The sequence below is a fragment of the Danio rerio genome, chromosome 22 (assembly GCF_049306965.1).
Source record: "Danio rerio strain Tuebingen ecotype United States chromosome 22, GRCz12tu, whole genome shotgun sequence".
NCBI classification, from domain to species: domain Eukaryota; kingdom Metazoa; phylum Chordata; class Actinopteri; order Cypriniformes; family Danionidae; genus Danio; species Danio rerio.
In genome coordinates, this window is record NC_133197.1 from 14,914,785 (window position 1) to 14,939,940 (window position 25,156).

Here is a 25,156-nt window from a genome sequence, read left to right on the forward strand (position 1 = left end):
AAATATAATGGAGTTTGAAGGGTCACTAACATCAAATTCTTGCATCAGCATGCCATGTTTAAAAGCGAATTGAAGACTAAATGTGAGACATTTAACTGAAAGTACTCTAATTTTTTGAGCAAACAGTAAATCGTTTAACCACAGGCTATTAGCTTAATATTCAGACATTATCCACATCAGGTTTTCTAACTAACATGACTGCTGTGTGTTATTAATCATCTAATAGAAAATGAAGGGTGGTAAAAAGGGCTTTGGGGTTCCTCAGGGTTATGTCTTGAGTCCTTCTGAAATGTTTTAAGAGCTTGACTCTATTAGACATAAACTGTAGTTAAATGTAGGCTAAGCCTTATATATGCATGTCTACTAAATATTATCATACTGAAGTTTTGACTGTAGACTGTCGCTTAGTTGTAAGAAGCTATACAAATTAGGAGTTTTACAATGTGCTAGGTTATTACAATATTATAATATGCTATAAGTTTGGTGATTTAGTCAATTTATTTAATTTTATATATCAATCAACTTTGCAAACACCCGGCGCAATAAGGCACATGACATGTATCTCCCAATTTGTTGCTATTTTCAGACCAGCGCAACCCTAATTTTAACATTTAGTGCAACGTTTTATAAATAGCAAATGCATTTGCGCCACTTTTTGGAATCATGGGTGTGCCGGTCTATGAAGAAGGTATGTTAAGGCGCATTGTTGGCCATCTGAAAGCTGGTCCAGAGTGTGTTAGTTATATGCCTATTCAGGTCCACATGCTTACACATTGCTTAATACACAGAGGACGTACAGCAAAACACAAATATCTTTACAAATGAAAAAAAAAAACAGATTAAAATGTTACAAACATTATTATTTTCTACATAAATATAAAAAACACTGCCTCCATGTCTTCTTCACCTTGTGGAAGATTTTTTTCAGTTTATTCATGACAATTTGCATTGGTATAATGTTATTAGTAGTAGTAGAATTGGTATTTATTATATGCATATTTATATTTGTTTTAATAAAAACAAGTTTAGAATGGTCCACCTGTGGGGTTTTAGAGACATATGCATCACCATATGGGGCATAAGAATAGGCAGTGTGTTTGGATATAGCTCAGTTTTTTGACAACACTTCGTTATAATTGTTCGTTTATTCATTTTTCTGATAATTAGAACTAGATTTAGAAATAGTTTTAAAACAAATCTTTGCACTTAAACTAAATTAAATATGTAGGCTGATGTATGTCTTCAGTGGAGTGCTTAAAACACCATTTTCTTGTCCACGAAAGTAAAAGAGTGAAGAGTATATATAGAGAGAAAGTAAAGAGGTTGAATGGAGGAGGCACATTCTTCATCCTTACGCTGCAGATGATCTGTTTAACCGTTTTCTCACAAGTGAAGCATTTAGTTTTTCTACATACAAAGTCTGCCATGTAAATAGTAAATGTGCCATGGCGCAATGCAACTGGCTCTTAAAAGAAAAGGGAGATGAGACTCTGATTGGTTTAATGCACGTTATGCTCAAAACACACCCATAACTCATTAAGAGAATAAGCAAAACCCTTTTAGTCCATGTGCCATGGCGCAAACAGCATTTTTTCCTTCTTAAAAAAACAAAAGTTGATTCGGACAAGCCCTTAATGCTTTTGCGCCATGTGATTTTGACTTTGAGGCTAGATCGCTAAAGTAGAGCCCGCAGTTTTTGCATAAGGTTCCAACGCTATCTGACAGCAATTTATAACTTTTTGATTTAGTGGCTAATTCATGCAATCTCATGCTAGTTCCCTAATGACGGTTGCTTTTAGGGCTGGGTTTGGTGCCACACCTTCTTTTAAAAGTTGTACATTGTCTTATGACTGAATTCATACGAATTAGCCACTAAACTGACAAAACGTAAAGTGGTTATGATGTTTGTGAGATCGGGCTAACCTGTCAGGGTTCATTCTGGGATAACAACTATCTGTTTGTACTTTATCCTGCTTAATATACGGCTACCTCCCACAAAACATAAAAATTGACAAAAAAAAAACCATTTGGTTCTGAACCATAATAGTTTATTAATTTTGTAATTAAGTACAAAGTTGACAGAAACAAAAAACATCTGAATGGAGCATACACTAACCTCTGTTTTATTCTGTCACAAGACGGTGCCAAACTGTTAAAATCCTATTTGGAAAAACATTCTAGATTGATTGAGATGATTTTGGAGTGCATCAGCATAAAATATAATTAAGAGTTTACAAGCATAGATAAATACAAGAGTGAAGATATAATTGAAATAAACAGTGCTTTGTGTCAAACAGTTTTCAGGTAAAGAAATTGAATCAACCAAATGTAAAATAAAATAAAGCTGTATAGTTACTTCATAACTAATGAAATAAAATTATTTTAGTTAAAGCTACAAACGTAATAATTTCTTGTGTCCAAATGGTTTAAATAAAAGATTACGGCAGCTGGTTAATTAATTCCACCTCGACGCTGCAAATCCTGCAATGTGACTAGCTTAGTGTAGATTTGTACATTGCAATATCGATGCTGAAACAATATATTGTGCAGCCTAATTCAAATAAAATCAAATTCAAATGAAATTCCTTAATAAATTTAAATTTTAAAATCAACAATTAATATTAATCATACTTTTCATGAAAAGGAAATACAAGCTGTTGCTGTTTACTGCCTCTAGGGTTCAACTTCAGTGAATTTTACATATTTATGCAGGCACGCATTTCCAATGAGCTTAGCTTGTTGTTGTGTTTTCATTACCATCTCTCAGTGTGGAAACAGGGTACAGCGGCAGTATGGAAACACACAGGGACAGATCTAGTCTCAGATATGCTGACGCCCAAGAGCGAGTGTGCATCTTCATCGCTGCATGTGCGAACATCTCACTGCAGGCTCCAGACCACCCGCGATACTCGAGTCGCACCTGATTTCTTCAACACGGAGCATATGCGCAAGTACCAGAACACACACACACACACCTAATCAGTGGCAACATATTTCCCTCTCTAAGCTGGATGGTTCCAATCAGAGCTCCAGAATCCCCACTAGTCCTAAGATCTGTGAGCACCTCATTGATTATTTTCACATTAGATTAAAAGCCATTAATTGCCTCCTCTCGCCTGCTCTTCCTTCCCTTAGTCTATCAGCATTAGTAAAGATGCCAGCTGTCTTAAACTGTTCAGGCTAAGGTCTTAAAAATAAAGGTTATAATTAGAACTAAATGGGTTTTACAATTCCTTTGCTTTACGGTAAATTTAAATATGGCGCCATTGGAAAAGTCAGATGTCATTAAAGTGGGCAAATCCTTGAATATATAGATTAAATTTTAATAAACTAGTTGAAACTTATACTGTAAGTATTCTATTTTTTTTATTGTTCAACCCCCAAAAAAGGTGTTTATGATGATGCCTTAGAACCATTATGGTTTTTGCAAAAAAAAAAAAAAAAAAAAAACTTTGAAAGAACAGTTCTTAAATGTTCTTCAAAAAGGAAAACAGTGGTATTTTAATAATCTAAAATAACTGTTTAAGGATGATACATTTTTTATAAATCTATTTCATGAAACAGAGAACATTTCAGTAAACAGCAGTCTTAAATAATGTCTTCATTGACATTACTAGTTTCAGCAACTTCAGCATCTACAAAAACTTGAGACATTATTAAAAGAAATTAGCTTATGAGAATGTTCTTCACACTAAAAAATAAAAAAAGACTCTTTTAAAGTCCATATGAACTGGAAGATACGACCTTTTTTCTTTTTTTTAGACAGTTCTTAGAGAAACGCTTTCACATTGCAAAGTTTCTTACTTTAATTTATGACGATGAGCAATACGACATTATAAGTGAAAATCAATCAATCTCATACAGTATGAAGTAAGAGATGACATATGATGACATGTGCAGGTGATGTAATGGTATCCCATTTCTTATGGTTAAATTTTGGCTGCAAAAATAGAATTGGGATTGGACATGCACAGATTAATTGTTCACCGCGAAACTATTACTATTACTATGATTAGTTTTGATTTCATGGGGACTTTAAAGAAGCCTTCACATAAGGGTTCTTCAGACAACCAAAAGTGGTTTCATGTCATCATTATGAAAACATCTATAAAGAACCTTAACTTTTAGAGGCTCTAAATATCTAAAGAACCATTTCCAATTCTAAACAACATTCTGTGAAACGCAAAGTTCAGTACTCTTTACAGTTTCCAAAATTAGGTTTTCCACATTCGTTCCTTAAAGGAACCACCCAAGAACATTTCAGTGAACATTTTCTAAAATAACTTTTTTCTTTCATTCATTATAGCAAAAATAAATCATTTATTCCAAGTGATAACACAGAAATGACTGGTTCCCCAATGAACAACTCTTCGAAGAATATGTTAACAATATAAAAGAACCATTTTCCCCCATAAAGAACTTTTTGAGTAGCTGAAAGGTTCTATGGACCTTAAAATGTTCCCAATGGATAAATCTATTCCAATAAAAAAACTTTATATACATGTCTACAGTCATTAGCATTCAGGGTGCTCTTTTAAATTTCACATTCGAGTGGCTGTGGCGATTTTATTATAAATTAAAGAGGGTCATTCTGTCTTTATTGATGGGTCACAGACATCAAAGTAAGGACTGTATGTGTGTGTGCACGCTCTTCCTGATACACAAAACCCTTCCTCCATCAACGTCTCACTTGCTCTTTCATGTTTTGTATCCACCCTTCTCTATGTGATCTCGATATGAAATGGATCTAGCATTGGCCAGGCTTCCATATGCCTATAGCTCTCAATAAATGCCTGCGGGCGATGCTGGATTGTGTGCATTTAAGTTAAACAGTGCTGATAGAGTCCGGCAGGCAAACGTGCCGGTGAGGATACGTGGGCATTAAGTTCCAGTTTAATTTAAACACAGCGGATCTCATGATCACGGTACCTTTACACAAGCAGCTGCGTGACTCACTTCTGGCACCTGTGGATAGGTCTAAAAAAAGGCCACCGATAAATCACGCCTGCAATTCCGGTTGCAGGTAATGTACTCGGCTTAATCAGTAGTTGTAGCGTACATTGTGATGTCATTTTCCACTATGTAATTAATGCATGAATGATCATTTGAAGACAAAAAGTTAATATTTGTATATAAAAAATATTACAATTTTAAACCATTTTAAGGCAACCAATTATAAACATATTTTTTCTATTTTACCATTATTATTATTACTAATTTTCACATTTGAAGAAAAAAAAAGTTCACATTTGCATAAAAAAACATACAAATTTTAAAAGCAAATAAAAACTAAAATTACAACTATTTATTTTTCCTTGGCTTAAAATGTAAAAAAGTATAATAGAGATTGTCAACTTTTTGTAGCTCTGATTTATATTGTATCGCTTGCCTTTAAACAAGCAGCCTTGTGACTCACTCCTGGCACCTGTGGATGTGTCTAAAAAAGGCCGCAGATAAATCAAAAGCCAGCAAACCAGGCTGCAAATAATGAAGTCACATACTCAGCATTGCCATATGGGGCAAATAGGCTTTGGCAGAGAGGGGTCAATTCATCATCTTTAAATTCATCCACTGTGGTTTAACCCAAGACGAGGCATTCTTATCCAACAAGCTATTAAAACCCCACAGTGTAAATTCAAAACAAAGTCTATTTGCTTTCTTAACGTGCATTTAAACAACAAGAAATGTGCATTATTCCCAACACCAACAACCCCAATCCCCATGAAGAAATAATAAATATTTGTATTTCTTTTTAAATATCCCGTTTATAACACCTAGAGAACCAAAACCCCATGTAAACACAATGTCTTTCTGATTTGAACAACATAAAGAGGCGCTGTTTTTTAGGTTAACATACAGTAATTCCAGCCTGATCTCATGAGAAAACGCAAGTATTTTACGTTTTGTCAGTTTAGAGGTTAATTTGTACGATTAAAGTGGTACAAAAACGTACAATTTTAAAAAGGAGGCATGGCACCCACTCCACCTCTAAACCCAAACGTCACTGGATAAGCAAACTGTACTAAATTGTATGAATTTGATCATAGGAATTCATACAAATAAGCCAATAAATCAATCACGAATTGCCATGAAATTGTGTTGGTAATTCCCACACTGGTGTGGCATTTCCTTTGAAACTATTTTAGCCTAATACATAACTGGTTTGTCGATCTGAATTTTGCATCAAAATTAGTGGCGAAAACTACATCATCCCTGATGCTGCGCAGATATTTTCACCAATCGTAGAGGTGCAGCATATAAACTACATCTAAATAGAAATTGGTAACACTTTACACTAACAGTGCATTGATAATGATATACTAATATGCAAACTAAACGTTACTTCATTATGAAGTTGTGATTATTTAAGGCATGCGCTAATCATGAACTAACTTTAACTACAACATGGGCCACATGAGTTCACGTGTGAATAATGACTTCCCTAATTACTTGCTAGTAGAAGTTTGTTGGTAACTCTTTAGTTTTGGTCACAATTCACTGTATTAGTAAACCACTAACTAATACGATTATCTTAATAAATTACTAGCTGTTTATTAATACAGTAGTTAGTAAGGTAGTAGTTGGGTTTAGGTTTTAGGTAGGATTAGGGATGTAGAATAAGACCATACTTTTGAACTAGTAACGAACAGTTAATATCTTAATAATAGGTAGGTAATAAGCCTTTAGTTATTAAAACAAATTGGGACCTTAACTAATTGTTACAATGTACTTATTGTGTAAATACATGTATTTACTGTGTACTTATGCTTGATTAAATACATGTATGTAAATACATCTGTAATTAACTTTTGTAATTACATTTGTAAATACACTGTTGACCATCCCTTACACCTTAACCCACCCTTAAACCTACCCATACCACCAAACCTGTCCATAACCCAACCTCTATCCCAACTCAAAAGCACCACAAGTGTTCTCAAATACATTATAAACACAGTAAGTACATTGTATTTATTTATTGATGTAAGTACATAGTAGTTAAGGGCACTTAATATAAAGTGGGACCAACTAAAGTGTTACCAGTTTGTTAAATAATGTATTAATTAATACTTTAATTTTAGCTAAACTTAAATAAAATGAACTCGTGACCTGTTAATGCATTTACTTGGAAGGGCACGTAGATTAACTCATTCTTAACTACTCATTAACTTGTGTTTAAACTGATTATTTAGACAGAACACTTTTCTATTTGTTTTAATGTAAACAAGCACTAGACGGTCAGCATAACTGTTATGTTTAAACCAACCCAGGCTCATTCTGAAAACGTACTGCTGCTATATACTGTATGTTTCTGGAGAGCACCAAATACATCCCAGGAGGTACGTTTTTATGCAGTTTCTGTTTTCACGATTTCACTAGAGGTTGCTTTGTACATTTTTTGAGATCTCAAAATTCTTTCATGAGTGCCATTCTCGCCTACTATTCTCACATAAATCCATCAGAGGACGCTGTTGAAAGACTGACTGACCCAGCCCCTCCTTCCCTAACCCAACCAATAGTGTTTTCAAAAGCACCGACTGACCTGCCCACCCACTTCCCTTAACCCAATCGACAATTTTAAAAAGCAATCCAGAAAAAAAGAAAAGCCCTTTCCTGATTTTTACCACAATTCCAGATTTTACCACATTCTCACCCTGTTAGTTACTTGTTTATTTTTTATATTTGGCTTTTTTAATCTTACCCGCTTTTTGAAACCATTCTTCGCTAGACTTGAACCCCGTTGTCTTGGTCAACTCTCTGTATCTCAAGTCCGCCGAAAGACATGGTGAGCTACTTGACAAACTGACAACAGCGGAAAAGCAGTCCATATGGAGGTAAGCGGTTAGCTGGTAAGCACGAAAAGGAACAGTGTCATACCACCCCATAGCGTTCGTTTTAAAGACAAAATCCAGCCATACGTATTTCTGGCTGCATAATTCATAATTCATGCTCTTCAGAAATGTTTTTAGGGCTACGTTTCAGAATGAGCCCATGTAGGTTCAAACACAGGAGTTGACGAGCCCAGCAGTTAAGATAGAAGTAATCATAACGTGCCCCTCCAAGTAAAGTTACAAGCTCATGTTAGTAACATTTAGCTAAAACTAAACTTCTGACTATTAAAAAACAAAAAATTCTACAAAGTACTATGAATTAGCCACTAAATCTAAAAGTTACAAAAATGCCGAGATATTGCGCTGGATGTTTGTGTTTCTGTACATACAAATATTTGTCTCAAAGTTTTTAATTTTATGATAGAAAAAAATTAAGGAAAACATCTTTTAAAATATAACTGATTCAAAATGAGAGGGGACTAACACACTTTATCATTTTACTACATTTTAAAATTTCTGTACAAAATTCATCAATTAAATCGGATTAAATACATTTTATATTTTCAATGATCATTTTAAATTTTATAATACAAAAAACATATAAAAAAAACAAGTTCAAGTGATTTTCAAAGCGTCAACTTTTTGAATTATGCTCTCATACAAAATCACCTCAAAAGCTAAAAGCCACAAAATTGTAATTTCGATTTCACGGTGTTTTTAATGCACCGAGCTCCCGCTGCCGCTGTGCGCTGAAATGAAACAGGTGTGGTTATAGTGTAGCTCCCTAATCACATTGATTTCTCTCCATGCTGTGGTAAAGAGCTTTCTGAAGCCCTTGCAGAGGGAGCTGTTCTGTCTTTTATCAGTATTCTGCTATAATCGGCGTCTGCTGTTAAAATGACAGCGAGTCAAAAGCGGGGACCCCAGGCTTCGCCAGTCGCTGCGTATTTGTGAGGTTATAAATCAAACGATGGCGCTCTCCCCCGTCCCGTATCTCTCCCAGCACCCACTCTCCATCCTTCTCATCTTTTCATTTCCAAATACAAAAACACCCTATAATGAGTGCAAAAACGATTCCATGTATAATCCGTCGATTTCCAAGAATTATACTTTAAAAAGTAGACATTTGGCTTTCTTTGCTTCAGGCAAAAATAGCATAACAAACATGCAGCGAATTTTAATAGTTATCAAACGCATAGAAATAATGTAATTAGCATAATCTCAACATAAAACTGCTGTTAAAGAACACCCAAAGTCTTTACCGCACATTCACAAGCGTTTTATAAATGGTTAAGGTTGCGTTTTAAAAGCTTCTAGATAGTGTCAGAGAAGATCTGATAGAGCTGAAGGATCTGATCAAACTGAAGGATGCAAACCCCTGCGCACACAGATCAACATGAAGGTAGCTGAACCACTTCTCATCAATGAAAAAGGATAGCCTGCTGACTGAAAACGCAAGAGCTTTGCTTTCTTTTATAGTTTTACGCGAAAACAATCGAAAACGGAGACTGCATTCCTACCTCTTTCGTGGGCTGCTCCTTTGACCACGTATTGCTGCGGAAAGGCAGTTTATTATCCCTTGCCAGCGCTGAGGACTCAGACCGACGGAGACACGGGCTGAGCTGGAGCGCGCGCTGGAGAGAGAGAGAGAGAGAGAGGGCGAGCAAGGGAGAGGAAGAGATGGGGGGGGGGGGGGGGGGCATACAGCTGGATCAGTGTAGTCTGATTCCTATAATGACTCTTAAGAACTGATTCCTTTTAGTCACATCCAAACAAATACAGTCTGATTTTAAAGGGCTCATTAGCTGGTCTCTTTTTCCCTTAAATGCATACTACACATCACGAGTGTGAATCTAGTCCCTGAGCAAATGCCTCCTGCCTTTCCTGAGCTGGACTTAAAAAAAATAATAATTCTAGCTGAAACCATAATACAATGTCATTTATAAAATTAAAGTTCTACAATACCTGTAGCTCATAATAGACTGAAATGCCAAAGTGCCAGGAGTGATTTTATTTAATTTATAAGTTCAGTCCTACGTTGATTTTTTTTAGAAAGCAAGACAACAGGTCTGTTGAGCAAGATCTTACTGTCGCATGATGGGGTATATATGCACAGGAGCTCACATTGTTTGTTTACTTTGGATACCTAGCAAACACAGAATGTTCACTTAACGTCCCCATCTGGTCCTCGTTTCATTTGGAACTACAGGGAAAAATGGGTCGTATTTTCTTCTTCAACACCATGGTAGCCTTTATATGTTGGCCAGAGGAGAAATGGTCTTGCCCAACAGAGCCTGATTTCTTTCAAGGTTTTTTTTTTCTTCACTTTCGTCAAATGATGAAGTTTTGTTTCTCGCCACTGACGCCACTGGCTTGCTTGGGTTGGGACTTGTGGAGCTGCGCATCAGTGGATTTGCTCTTTCAGTGTTTAGACTTTCAGCAGTGAAAATTAAACCACACTGAACTGAACTAGACTGAACTTTGAAAACTGGACTGACATGCTTACTATTTACTAGAACTTCTGTTAAGCTGGTTTGACACAATGTACATCATAAAAGTGCTATAGAAATAAAAATTTAATTATTTTTTAAAGAATTCCACCATTAGCCGAGCTTTCTCTTTAAACTGTTGTGAACACAATCAGCACTGTTTTTTTCCAAAGCTACAGATTAAAAGGTTAGAATACGGTTACAATAACAATTTTTAGTTCCTTGTAATACCAATAGTTTGGCTTCATAAGCTAGAGTATAGTTCACATTGTCATTTAATCATCCTCCACTTGCTCCAAACATCGAGTTCCTTCTGTTGAGCACTAAAGGAAGATACTGAAAAATGTTGGGGGAACAGTATGAATGTCAGTGGCTGCGTGTTTATAACATTCTTATGTATATCTTGCCTTCATGTTCAACTGAAGAAAACAATTCCTAAATGTTGATCACTCGAGTGTGAATAAGTGCGAGGAAATATTTCATATTTGAGTAAACCCTTTTTAAACTCTCACCAACTTTATTAAAGATCACAATTTCAGATAAAAATCTACAATAGTTCAGCTTAAGAACAAAGTCACCTATCTCTTATTTTGCGAGGAACGATCCAATAAGCAGCTAAATAAACAAGTTAATATCTTGAACTTTTTGGCATTGGCAACCAATGGATCAACTTTTTATGCCTTTTGTGACCAATGCAAGCCCAGATTGTTAGCAAATGATTCTTTTTGATAAGGATTTTTTTTTGTTAAATCACTTAAAACACATGGCCTCCCTAAACAAAATGCTTTATATGAACTATATTTTTAGTTAGCCCACAAATCAATTATACAACTAATGTAGTCTGTTTCCTGGAAATGCATTGTTTTAGAAACATCAATCAAAACATATAGAATGAACATTGACTATGAGCCAGTTCCATTTAGTGAACAATTATTGATTACTAAATTAATCTGACTCATGACTCACTTACCACAAGTAATACGTTTTGCCATTCAATCCCAGTAGACTGACTGTTAGCAAACAGTAAATGTAGGTCTTGTTAAATTAATAAACAGGAGAGGAAAAAATATATTTTGCAACAAATCTGATTTGTGTCTAACATTTGTAACCAAAGTTTATTTTTAATCGTCTGTTTAATGGTTCAAGCCAAAGTGAAAATTTCTCCATGGCTTACTCAAACTCCATGTAGTTAGAAACTTTTATGAGTTTCTTTATGTGCTGTTGGGGATGTTTTCATCCACTCTGGGATGATTTTGAGTCTTAATATGGCCATAACTTTTTCCGTTTCAGCTAGCTCAATAATTTTTGGCGACAAAACTTATTTTGACACATATTTTGAGAAATGTTTTGAATTAAAAAAAACAATATAAAAAAAAACTAAGCAATTGGGATGAAAGCATTGACTGAATTAAACCACTGTAAAAATACATGAGATAAAAAAAATAAAAATTTTTTTTTGCATAAATCTGTTAATCAGAACTAGTAAATTGTTAAGAAAATTACAGGATTTTAAGTTTTTATAGCCAAATTCATAAATAATGGTCACTGATTTGGCCAAAAAATTGCTTTAAAAAAATCGTACATAATTACTTTTTATATTTTTGATGAATTTTAATTTTATTTTCTTCCTATTTTACTGTTGGTAGCTGTTTTTGCCCCACTGACTTCTATTATAACCACATTTTGTTGATTATAAAAACATGACACCATATAATAATGCATTTTTGATTGTTGGTGGGTTATTCCTGTTTTAGAGAAGAGGTCAAATTCGTCATTTTTTACAGTTGATCATACGTTGGCACCATTAACCCTTTAGATTATAAAAATAATAATAATAATTTCTAGATTTTATATGAAGTATACCAAAAAATTAAAGTGTGTATGTGTGCATGCGAGTGTGTGAGAGTGACCTTTACACACTTACCTTGATGTGTCTGAGAAAATCAAAATATGCATCTCAGCTCTCGGAGTAAACATAAACAAAGACTGTGTATTTATGCACCATCAAATGTGGTTATAAATTGAACTCAATGGGGCAAAACAGTCACCAACAGTAAATTAGGGTGGAAAAATGAAAATCTAACAATGCAACAAAGCCAATGTTGTTACTAACCATTCATATGTCCTAGACTGTAATAAAGGGTAAAAAAATCCAGTCCACAATTACTTTTTATATTGAAAATACGTAAATTTGTGTTTTTTCCACCAAACCAGTGACATCATTTATGAATTTTCCAATTAAAAAGTTAAAATACTGTAAGTTTCTAAACAATGTAGTAGTTCTGAGGAGGACTAAGATTAATTAACAGATTTATGCAAAAAAAAAAAAAAGTAAAAAATATTTTTATCTGATGCATTTTGCAGCAGTTTAATTTAGTGGATGTTTTCATAACATAACAACATGGTAGTAAATTTGAACAGTGCACAAGGGTTAAGTTAAACAAGACAATACTTTCGAATATCTTTTTGCGTATTCAACAAACTCAAAGCAACAAATAGGTTTGGAACAAATAGAGATGGGTACGTTTTTCGTTAACTAATCCAATTAAAAGACTTTAAGAATTGTAAAATTTGTACAAATATATTATATCTTATATGTTATACTGATGGATTACTATGAAGAAAGCATAATTCCACTCGGAATCTTGACATACAATCCCATCTCTTGTACTTTACGCACACACACAACTGATTCAAGTGTGAGAAAAATGTTGACAAAAGGAAATGTGAACAGACTGATCGAATGCTGCGTGACACACTGAATCAGTGAGAGTGTAGAATCACAAGCATCTGATATAAAGATTAAATATGCAAACGCACACATGCCATTATACGAACTGATACTTCTTTCTTGACTGTTGTGATGAACGAGACGAATATCCATATCGTCTCAAAGTACGCTTTTTAATGCACATGAATGCATTTTTCATATAGCCTCGGGTTCCTGTTCGCCGGGTTTTTTTTTTCTATCGGCCACCAAGCGCATCTGTTTCCCACTCTGAGCACGTAGCGCGCCTCTGTCAGCGCGTGTCTCTCCGCGCACGAGCGAGCGCGCGCCCACACGAGCAGGCAGGAGCCTTTGACGTCACAGAAAGGCACTCCGCCAGAGCGCGAGCAACCACAGCTGCCCGCGTGTGTTAAATCAATCTTTCACGTGAATGGCTGTGCAGCTCCCCCTCTGGCATCCTGAAACATCCTCGCAGAGATTTTAGGACTGAATTTAGGTGAATGGGAGGTGTGGGACGCCCATTCACAAATAAAACTTGCCTAGCTTTTGTTTTTGCTGGACCTGCTGAACGTTTTGATCAGCTATGACTTGTTATAGTAGCCTATGTTAAACTAGCACAAGAAAATAACTATACAGTACATATAGCTATCTTGAAATGGATGGATGGGGGGGAGGGGAGTCATTTATTACCCCTTAAGCCATCCCTCAGCGTATGGCTTTTCTGTCAGGCAAACATAACCGCAGTAGTTTTATCCTATTTTTCATGCTACATGCTGATGTTGGACTGTGGCTTTTATTTTGAAGCTCATTTGCATGACTGAAGTGTACATAAGACGTATAATGGAAGACAGGTGAACACATGTACGTGGCGATATTGTAGCAGTAATATACTGCATAACGTTATACAGTAAGGCCAAGCCAACTCTTCTGTGGTACACAAACTTTGGTAAGTAGTTTTCGGGAGTCATATTTATTCCCAGAACTTTTGCTACAAATGCATTTTACACAGGGGCAGTCTTAACTAATAAGTGAGGTAAGCAGCCGCTAAAGTCCCCCGGGGAATTAGGGGGCCCCGACCAATGTCAAGAAGCCTATAATAATATGTCTTTTATACATGTTGTAAAAGAGGTCTAACCGTAAATGTTTTTAACGTTATCACTTCTTTTTAAAATTGGGGGCGCCCATGAATAGTTGACTGTTCCTTCCATACTGCACATGCGTGAGGTGTAAGCACTTTAGACACTAGCAGTCTGTCAGCGATAAGAGTAGAGCTGAGGTAGAGGTGAAAGTATGTGAGAGTGAGAGTTTTGAGAAAATTTGGAGGGGAAAAAAATGTTGAAACAAAAGACGAACAATGAAACGCATTAGTATAAGGTAGCTCCATGATCCTGCTTTCTGGCCGAAACACCTGTCAGATGATGAGCACTGTGAGCTTGTTAAGAGAGGGTCTGTTCAAATAAAATAACATCTCCCAGTGAAACTGCCACCGATGGACTCTATGCACAGCTAGAGTTTTAAAGCCAATGATAAACTTCTGGGGAAAGCGTAATGTGAGTATTTTCAATTTCAGAAAGTTCCTTTTACAGCATCGATGTTGTAATGTAATTACAATATATTCAGTAAAATACACTGACTGTAAAATACTGACGCTGTCAGTAGTAACAGGCTAGTGCAGAAATTCCATTGCAAATACTGGGGTAAAATAGTCATATTTTAACCAGTTTAACTCCGCGGACCTGGTATCTTGACGTCATCGACATTCGCTTTAAGATTTAAAGGGCTAGCATTGCACTAGACCCCCGTAAGCAGGGCCGGTGTGTCCATAGAGGCGACCTAGGCAGCCGCTTGGGGCGGCAGTATAGAGAGGGCGGCGTCCGCGACACCTCCCTTACCATCCGCTCTCTCAGATATATTCACGCATAGGTGACAGAATAGGGAGGACAGCGTCAGCAACACCTCCATCAGCACCCGCGTGTCCTCAGTTATATCCCCACATAGGCAGGCAGAGGTCCGCGACACCCGCGCGTCCTCAGTAATATCCGTGCATAGGGAGGCAGAATAGAGAGGGCAGCGTCTGTGACACCTCCCTCCCTACCTCAGCACCCGCGCGTCCTCAGTTATATCCGCGCATAGGGCGGCAGAATAGAGGTCTGCGACACCTCACTTCATTAATAACCGGTCACTTTCGTTTTCACATTGGGCGGCGTGATCGCCCTCTGCCTAGAGCGGCAGTTCAACTTGCTCCGGCCCTGCCCGTAAGTTGTTTCTTTTGAAAGTGTAGAATCTATATTTTATGCACATAAGCATCACTTTGGTATTTATTCTACTATACTAAAGTTATTTACACTTAAATACTGTATTTCGGATACCTGAGCTGGGTATTGAACATTGGTTTACTTTCGTATTTTTCATATGAGACATGTACGAGTTATAGCTCAAATGAAAGCTCTTGCCGGTGCTCATACGGTTCTAGCATTCTTTTTACTGAATTATATTCACATATCAAACAGTTGCCGAATGAATCGCGGTATTTCCATGGCGCAAAAGTGAAAACAATACATTTATGATCACTAAGCAACCACAGTAAGCACAGACAGCTGTCATCTCTTACCTTATGCTTTACGCTTCAGGCCCATTTCTCCTCTGTTTTTGAGGTGATGTGCATAAAAAATCCTTTTATATGTCTGATGTGGTCCAAACACAGTGAATTATGTTTGATCAAACAAAAGAATAGTGAAATATGAAAACATTGATCAATCCCTGTGGCTTGTATAGCACCTCTCATCAGTTGGAATACAATAACTTTTGCATAGATTATGGTAGAGACATTTTTCTTTTTTCTATGATTACAGACATGTGCAGGAACCACCAAAATTAATTACAGCACGCTAGATCACACAGTACCTAAAAGGTACACTTTCAAATCTGAGTTTATAAAAAAATTAGAATAATACAAAAAGCACCTCTTTTTTGGTGTTTATTATAACAGACAACATGTACAGTTATTTAAAACACTTTCAGTAGTGTTTTATGACAATTCAAAGGGTTTTTTTTACACCTCTGCATGTGGATTTAGGAAGCTTTTTAATTTGGGTAGGCAAAATCCAGGCGGAAATCGCAAAATAACAGCAGAGTTAACGCAGTGCTTCTTGTCCAAACTTAGACCCACTTCATATCTTATATTTAACAGGCAGCAAAGATCGCTGATTTTTAAAGAAATCAGATCTTAAACATGACAGTTTTGTAATGGAAAGACAGTTCACCGGAAGCCCTTGTCAACATTTTTCATATGAATTGAGTAATCACTGTTTCTGAATAGGCTATATGCAGCTGAATAGGCAGCTCCTGGCTGAAAATTAAAAGTCTGTGTGCATATAGCCTATTCAGAAACAGTGATTACTCAATTCATATGAAAAATGTTGACAAGATTAGTTTGATTGACTTTGAATTAAATTTAAGTATTTTTTATATTAAAATGTAATCCCATAAATTGCTAATTAACTGTACATAGTTTGTGAACTTGTTTTTGTTTGTGAATTTATTGCATTTAATTTTACTTTAAGATGAAGGTTCTGCTGACTAAGAGCTCATCTATGGTGCCAATTTGATTTGGTCAATTCACATATGGTCGCATGTCTTTAGACGGTGGTAGGAAACTGGGAACCCTGAGGAAACCCACGCGAGCACAGGGAGAACATGTAAACCTAGCACAGAAACGTCAACTAGCCTGGTAAAGACTAGAACTAGTGACATTCATGCTGTGAAGTAACAGTGCTCACCACTGGGCCGCCATGCCAACCTATCTAGGAAAAGGGAGGAGTAGGGGTGGAAGGGGGGATTCTTCAAGACAAAGATAACTGAGGTAAAAAAAAATTCTGGATATTTTTGGTGACTTGGGAATCATCTGATTGGTGAATCATGTAAGCTAATGCGATACCAACCGTGGTCAATCATAAGGACATGATCCTCTCAAAATTAATTTATAAATAAACTTCACATAGTATAAAACAGCCAGGATACAGTATAAAACTACTCCAGTTGTGTTTGCCTGATAGAAAATAGTGTCATATATAAAGAAGCAGGCTTGAGGGCAGGTAAAGAATGGGGTAATTTTCATTTTGGACTGAAATTGGTTTCATTTAAGAATGCAGAACAATTTTAAGTGAACATCAAATATACACCAACCATGCAAATACTGAGTGAGTTAGCAAGAAATACCTACATATTTTTACTCTCGCATTCCTGGTTTTACTCTGAATGCGAAAGTAGAAAAATAGTATGGACTGAGGACTGACACATATACACTCCCTAGCAGATGGAGAAGATGCTTTGACAGATCTGGATTGATGGATTTACACACTTTCTGCAGGATCAATGCTACGGATGCAAGGACTCGCGGGGTAGCTTCTACAAAGATAGAAGCTCCCTCAAGATCAGCAACATAAGCTTTTAGGAGAATGATGTGCAGCGGCAGGAACCAGAGCTGAGCTCTCGTTTGCGTCACTGCAGCTTGGGTTAGATCAGAGATTCTTTTCTTTTTTTGGGGGGTGAAAGTTAAAGGGATATTACACCTAATGAAAATCAAGACAAAATTACTTACACTCATCTCTTATCTAAAGATATTGGCACCCTAGTGTTGTACATTATATTAAACATCAGTCATAAAACTACTATATATACACTAGGATCAAAGGTTGTACATAGAGTAGTTTCTTTTCTTGACTTTTAGGATTGAGGGAGTTGCTTTATTAGAATCTTCTAATTCAACCATTTATATTCAGGTTCAGTTTGGTTCCATGGACCGTTTTACAACAGTAAAACTTGAGGACATAGATTAACCAAAAAGTCTCCCTAGAAAGCTCTAAGGGCGTACTCTCACTAGGCACATTTGCCTTGAACCATGCCAAATGGTGGTTGTCCCCTCTCCTTTCTCCCTCAGTGGCCCACACTCACACTGCATCCTTACCTTCCAAACTGGAGCACGCTTGCATCATTGATGATGTGACTGTTCAGTTTAACAGGAAGAAAAGTGCTCTAGTTCAGCACAGTGGACATCTTTTTAGTTATTTAATTTTAGTTGTTTGGGATGCCGTGACACGCAGTCAAATATTTTGACAAACATATCCACAACTTTGACGCTCATAAATTATCATAAAAGTCCATGTGGGGTTTGCATCTTTAATATACTATGACAGTAAGAATGATTGATAAATCCATATGAAATAGTCCCTTAAAAATGACATCTCGTCTTTAGTTTCGGGCTCAGGCGTTCTTTGCACTCACGCTACAAGCATATCGCGCCAAAGCCAAACCGAACAGTGTTCTGGCACACCTCTTCCAACCCGGCCAGGGCCAGCCAACTAAACTGCGCCTGGACCCAATTCGGAGCCCTCACACTTGTCAAACGATTTATAAATTGCCCTTGGGCATGGTTTGGATGGTTTGCACTATGACGCGGAAAACACCTCTGTGTTGCTTTGTCTTAAATTAGGTATTGCTATGGAGAGACATACTGACTAAGCGCTCTTCTATGGTGCCAATTTGGTTTGGTTAATTCATTTATGATCGCATGTCTATAGACAGTGGGGGGAAACTGGGGAACCCTGGGGAAACCCACATGCGCATGAGGAGAACAACCTCTCACAGAAACGTCAACTAGCCTGGTAAAGATTTGAACTACTGAAGTTCTTGCTGTGAGGTAACAGTGCTAACCACTAGGCCGCCATGCCACCCTATCTAGGAATAGGGAGGAGGAGTCGGGTGGGAAGGGGGGATTCATCAAGACAAAGATAACTGAGGTAAGAAACTCTGGACATTTTTGGTGACCTGAATTATCTGATTGGTGAATAATGTGTTAGCTAATGCAGGACCAACCATGGCCAATCATAAAGCACGTGATCCTCTCGAAATTAGTTTATAAGTAAACTTCACAGTATGGAACAGCCAGGATAAAGTATAAAACTTTTTCGGTCAATAATTTGAAGTATTCCTTTTGGCTCATTGTCATTCAAAAACCGCGCCGGCGCTAAACTGGGGCTAGAAGTGGCTGTAGCTCAAACAGCATATTGAATAGCTCTGTTTTAGTTACCCTGTAAGGGTGATCAGATGACCCAATTTTTCCAGGACAGTCCCTTATTTCAGCACTACAGCGAGAATGGTCCAGCCAAAGGTAGGCTAACTATATATATATGCATATGCAGTGTATTTTAGTTTTGTGAGATAAAAAAAATAAAAGGGGGGTCCTTGGACTTGTCATAGCCGCAAGGCCCAATGTGTTCTTAATCCAGCCCTGAGTGTAAATGCATCCTAAGAATATAGATAAATACACCAATACTATTCTGAGCACATCTTAATTTTGGTGGCTTTAAAATCTAATGGTTCCTCCCAAAATCAACTCTAATGACTCTTTCAATCCGCCTCAAAGTCTTTCCTATACACAAGTTGTACATTTTGGAGTCTCCAAATAACCTAAGCTCCACATACTTAGGCAAGAACATAAAAGCTCCACACAAATGCCTCCAGGACTCAAACCAGGAACTTTCTTGTTGGGAGACAACACTGCTAACCACCAAGCCCGCATGCTGTCCTGAAATCTCAGACCACACTTTGAAAAAACTGTCAAATTATTTCCACATCTAGATTGCCCGAATTATAAAATATACTTCCTTATAGTGGCAACTCAGTGGCGCAGTAGGTAGTGATGTCACCTCACAGCAAGAAGGTCACTGGTTTGAGCCTCGGCTGGGTCAGTTGGCGTTTCTGTGTGGAGTTTGCATGTTCTCCCTATATTCGCGTGGGTTTCCTCCGGGTGCTCAGGTTTCCCCCACAGTCCAAAGACATGCGGTACAGGCGAATTGGGTAGGCTAAATTTTCCATAGTGTATGAGTATGAATGAGGTGTATGGATTTTCCCCAAAGATGGGTTGCAGCTGGAAGGGCATCTGCTGCATAAAACATGTGCCGGATAAGTTGGCGGTTCATTCCACTGTGGTGACCCCAGATTAATAAAAGGGATAAAGCTGAAAAGAAAATGAATAAATGAATGACTCCCTCATTGTCCACCTTGCGTTTAAAGAGTTGGTTTTACTTTAACTTACCTCTACCTGCAGCTACTGTACCTTAATTAGTCTGATGGACTAAATTTGTGGAAAATACACTGCATTTTACAGCAGTTACCATTTGACTGCAGACTTATTCTTTTATTGAGATCTTTAAAAAGCCCTGTCAGCCTCGCTATTGGTTTTTCGCTTAACCATGTTAATCCCCAAGACAATCCGCACAATTATTGCCTCACTACTCTGCTTACAATAGAGCCAAGCACAGACAAATGATCATCATCACTCTATGACGAACAACCATACTTCTTCTAAGACTGATGGTGTAGTGGCAAGAGAGTCCCATCCATGTACTTCACAGAATCGACCTTGGTTCTAGTTGATTGGGGTCGATCTGGGTTGGACTTTGCCCCTTGACTCGACAGTCATTTATCCAAATTGCACTACTGTTGAGCGCCAAGCAACTTGTTGATGGGGGGAGGGGGGTTCTACAGCTGGACAAGTTAACACATTATCCAGTGTATATATAATAATTAACACAGATATTTATTTATTTATTTATTTATTTTAAATCAGATGCATGATGAAAAATGCTATTGTAACGAAAGTTCTGGGAAGAAATGCGTCCCATGGAAACTACTTACCACAGTTTGTTTGCAACAAAACAGTTGACTTGGCTTTAAATGTATAATTGTCTATTACTTTACATTTATTTAAATTTAAATGTCCACTGAATAGCTTGATTAAAAAGCGATTGAGGCAAATTCTGCATATTCACCATAACCACATCACACATTCCATGTCAGTTGCACAGGCTGGTGTAATTTTGTCTACTGAATATTCACATGTTTGTCTTGACTCTGTATTTTATTCATGCAAATATTTAATTTTACTTTTGGGGTGAACATCTATAGAGTTGATTATGAGAACAGTGTGGTGCAAGGACAGGAACTGAGAACTACTGATGTAATGATTACTTAATAACCACTAAATGTCCTGTCAGTGGCAATATATTTGATTTTAGATTTAATTTTATTACATTAAGTTAAGATTTACATTATGCTTTGACAGGTTTACAAAATGGGATACTGCTTTTTATTTCCATATACCAAAACATTTAAAATGGCCAATATACCACTTTTGAATTTATTGTTGAATTGTGCACAAGAATGTGATTAATAATGATGCTTTTAACCTCAAGCATTTTCAGCTAGAGTGGAACTTAAACTTGCGCAGAAGATGCAAATGAGGTGGATTCCATGCATTTGTAGCAAATGCAGTTTACTGAAAAAGTGAGGATAATCATCTTAAATAACTGTGGAAATAACTTTGTGTTAATAATAATTAGTACAGAAGTAGAACCCTTAAAGTACTACAATGACGCTTATAGGGGTAACTTTAGTACACCAATGTTCCTCTAAAGCTACGGTTCCAGTGCTCCTCTAAAAGGTAAATCCTCATTCTCCACCACTTTTTGGCAAACTTTAAACAAACATCCTCCCTGTTCTTAAAGACACTGAGTTTATCCTTGCAAAAGCCTAAGAGATTTATTTATAACTGGCAAGAGAGATGTTTAAGCACTGTGTTGAATTTCCAGTAATAAACCACTTTGTGCACACTGAATCATCAAATTCATGTGTTTGTCTTCAGTTTACTTTGTATTACGTAAACCATACTCCATGGCAACAAGGGTCTAAATTTAGAATATTGGACGTTTCTGTTTCCTTGTAATTGTTTCTTGTTAATAAACCCCTGGCCTTCGGTTTGATTCTCCCTGGGGCTTGGTGTATTGGCTGCATTTGTGCATGAGGTAATGGCCCAGGATCTATTTTTATCCCTCTGTCAAGGATCCGTCAGAACTTGATTATCTAAAGATGCATGGTTATTCACTGATATAATTTACAATCTAAAACCGAGCCTTGGCCTTTTGCTTTTTCACACAGACCAAGGAGCTCTCTCTTGGGGCAATGAGAATGTTTGAAGCCTTTAGTGACCTTTACAGACATGGTCATGTTGGCCAGCATGAGTGATGAATGTCAGCATTAAGGGAAAGATAAGAGTCATTTAAGGAAATGGATGTTCTTCTTATCAAGGGATGGATGGTGGCTGCAGTGGACATTGCAACTCTTTCGGAACCTATTAGAAGTTCTTTTAAATAACAACAAAAAAGGTGATAATTATACATCTCAGTACAGTTTAAATATAGTTCACAGAATTCACAATATTCAGGGTTAATAAAACCCACAAAAACCAAGATGCTTCTATACACTAAATACACTGAAAAATCTCAAATAACCAAAGCAATACAACATTTGCAGATTTTTTTTTCCATTTTAAATGTCCTAATTTACATAAAGAGCGAGAGAGACAGGCTGAATGCATTGCACCCTTTGCTTTGTTTCTCTCTCCTATGTTCTCTAACACACACTCTCACAAGGAAATGCTTGCAGCCACAAAAATCTACCCACATATTGGAGGTCTGAAGTCAGGCTCAGTTCTGAACCTGATCTGTTTACCATTTAACTATTTGCTTACCTAAAGAGACCGAAAGGACTGTTTTCAAAGCTCTGGGGATAAGGGCAGGCCGAGTTGAGATTAGTTTAATATTATTTCAGCTTTGTCTTAAAGATTGAAATGACTTAAGAGAAAACAACAGCCTTGGAGAATTCTGCATGATGTGTTAAGCAATGGATAAAGCTCCCCGGATTAAGGAGGATATCACTTATGGATGGCACTTAGAAATTGACAGCAAACAAACAGAATCATAAACATGGACATATATATCTGGAAGGGATTTATGCCCGCAGCAATTTGCATATCTGCAGAAATCTCCTTCCATTTTCAAGGTAATGATGAAATGAATGTAACTTTTGAACAAACCCAGTAGAGTTTTATCTTTCAGATAAGTAAAGTTAGAAGTTGAAGCAAGATTGGATCTGAACGGAAGGGCACCCCTGCCCAACCCTGTTCCTGGAGATCTACCTTCCGTTCAGCAGCAACCTTAATCAAACACACCTGTCTTTAAGTACCAAGTGCTCTTTCAGATCCTACTTAAGCCCTGCTCACACAGTGGGGTTTCAGCCATGATTTGGTCATAAGAAAAATTTGGTAAATCCTAAAACTTTGTTTTTCAACCAAGTTCCTGAAGTACCACCTTCTCTAAATTGTTTTCCATGTCTCCTTAACCAAACACACCAGATTTAGATCTTCAGCGGAGACTAAAAGACCTGTTATGAATGTGACAGACAAAGGAGACATCCAAAACATGCAGTGTTGGTGGTCATGCAGAAATGTGGTTGAAAAGCACAGTCTTTTTTCTGATATCCTAAGCTATGATCTGTGATCTTTAATATTTGGTTTGACATGTTCACAGACAGCCACTTAGTGGCGATCAGATTTAACCTCCAATGAAGTTCTGGCAGTGTCAGAGGATGTCAGACTCTTCCCTGCAGTATGACAACAGTTGCGACAAGGGTCAATCCAAGAACTAATAGGAGCACAGAATCTGATGGTGCAATCCATGCAACAAGTTCAATCCACCGCAGGGAAATGTCAAAACAGTCATTTTCTTTTAGTTTTATTATCGAGGCATGCTGTGTGCAAAATTGTTGCTACAGATTGTTAATGTTTTCTGTGGGGTATCATTTCAGAACTTGGGACAGTGAAAGAATTATGGATGGATGACTTCAAACAAGGATTTTTCTTCCGTGTTTGGCCCTTCTTCATTGTTGTAGGTGCATCTCCAAGAACAGTCGAGCACCACTGTTCTAAACAGTCCTTTTGCCCTTCGTTTTGGTCATATTTTATGTTACCCAGATCACCAAGAGGGCCAGGATGCTACTTACAAAGCTTGGCAAAACCAGCAAATAGTACTTGGGTAATGATTCTTCATGAGAGGTGCGCTTTGAGGTTCTCGACTTAAATTATTTTACAATGATTGTATTCATAGACTAAATAAAACTTTGATTCTCAATGGTAACGTTAAAGTCTAAAGTGTAGACTAGCAAGACCATTGATAAAGTCATGACGTAAAAATACTGTTTGCATTGTTGCATTGCTCCCAGATGTATCTGCAGACAAAGTTTATCAGAGTCAGGGGATAAATGTTTGAAAATAAACCACCCTGATATTAGTTATACAATGTGCACGCAAGTAAAACAAATTCGATCTCTCCTTAAAACGATAGAACGCTAAAAGATGAAGGCCACTGTCCTTACGGGAAAAGAATTTACTGCCAAAATACACTGTTAAGGTCTGTGGACTCACACTTCTTATTAAAGTTACATTCCCTCCAGTGTTGTTAGTCTCACACACTCGGACAATGTTGCCACTAGTAATCAAAGACTCACAGCTCCACTCCAAGGATTATGGTCTCGTAATTTTCACATTCGCTCAATGCTGCAGGACAATCCACTAAACAGTGTCTACTGTCCATTGAGCCATGAGCAGGTAAAGGGGCTTGTGCTCTGAAAATTGCTATTTGCCTCTATCCGCTGAGACCAAATGGGGATTAATTGAGTCTAATTAAAGCTCATCTCCACCGAAAGCACTAATGTGGTCAATATCTATCTGGCGAGAGACTGTCCTCAATTATCCTGGTTTCACAATTATCATGGTCATTACAGCGGTGTCATTTTTATGCCAGTTTTTCAGAGTTATCTTTTAAAGACCTGCTTCTTGTGGGAAAACGAGAAAAAGGATTTTATTCGACCACTGGATGTCCCTCAATGCCATATCCCTTTTCTCATTTGTCAGTTTTCCCCCTCTCCTTCAATTCCCTCCAACTTTCCAACAAGGCCTTGTCAGAAGGTGATAGATTGCCAGAGTCTGCCGGTTATCTCAGGAGTCACAGGAAATCTGGAATATGCCAGATGAGGCCCAGGTTTGCCAAATGAGGCAATGCAACATATATGCGTGCAGACGCAAATACATTTACCACTGATTCAACAAACCAAATGCCCCATCACTCAACTCTGTAAATAAGGCACTATCCAAAAAAAAAAAAAAAAAAAAACAATTCTCAACTCAATCCCACTCTGCATCATCATTTAGG

General features: G+C 37.2%; 1 protein-coding gene across 2 annotated transcripts in view; it reads right to left on the reverse strand.

Moving 5' to 3' along the window:
- The window catches only part of elfn2a (extracellular leucine-rich repeat and fibronectin type III domain containing 2a), a 246,919-nt gene that overhangs the window by 195,262 nt on the left and 26,501 nt on the right, over nt 1–25,156 (reverse strand). Inside the window, exon 1 of one of the 2 annotated variants that reach the window (NM_001365944.1) lies at nt 9,353–9,459. The exons of the other annotated variant lie outside the window; for it this stretch is intronic. The gene's annotated coding sequence lies outside the window, so the exon portion shown is untranslated. Of the gene's footprint in view, nt 1–9,352; nt 9,460–25,156 lie in introns of those variants that run through there. 2 annotated transcript variants of the gene reach the window in all.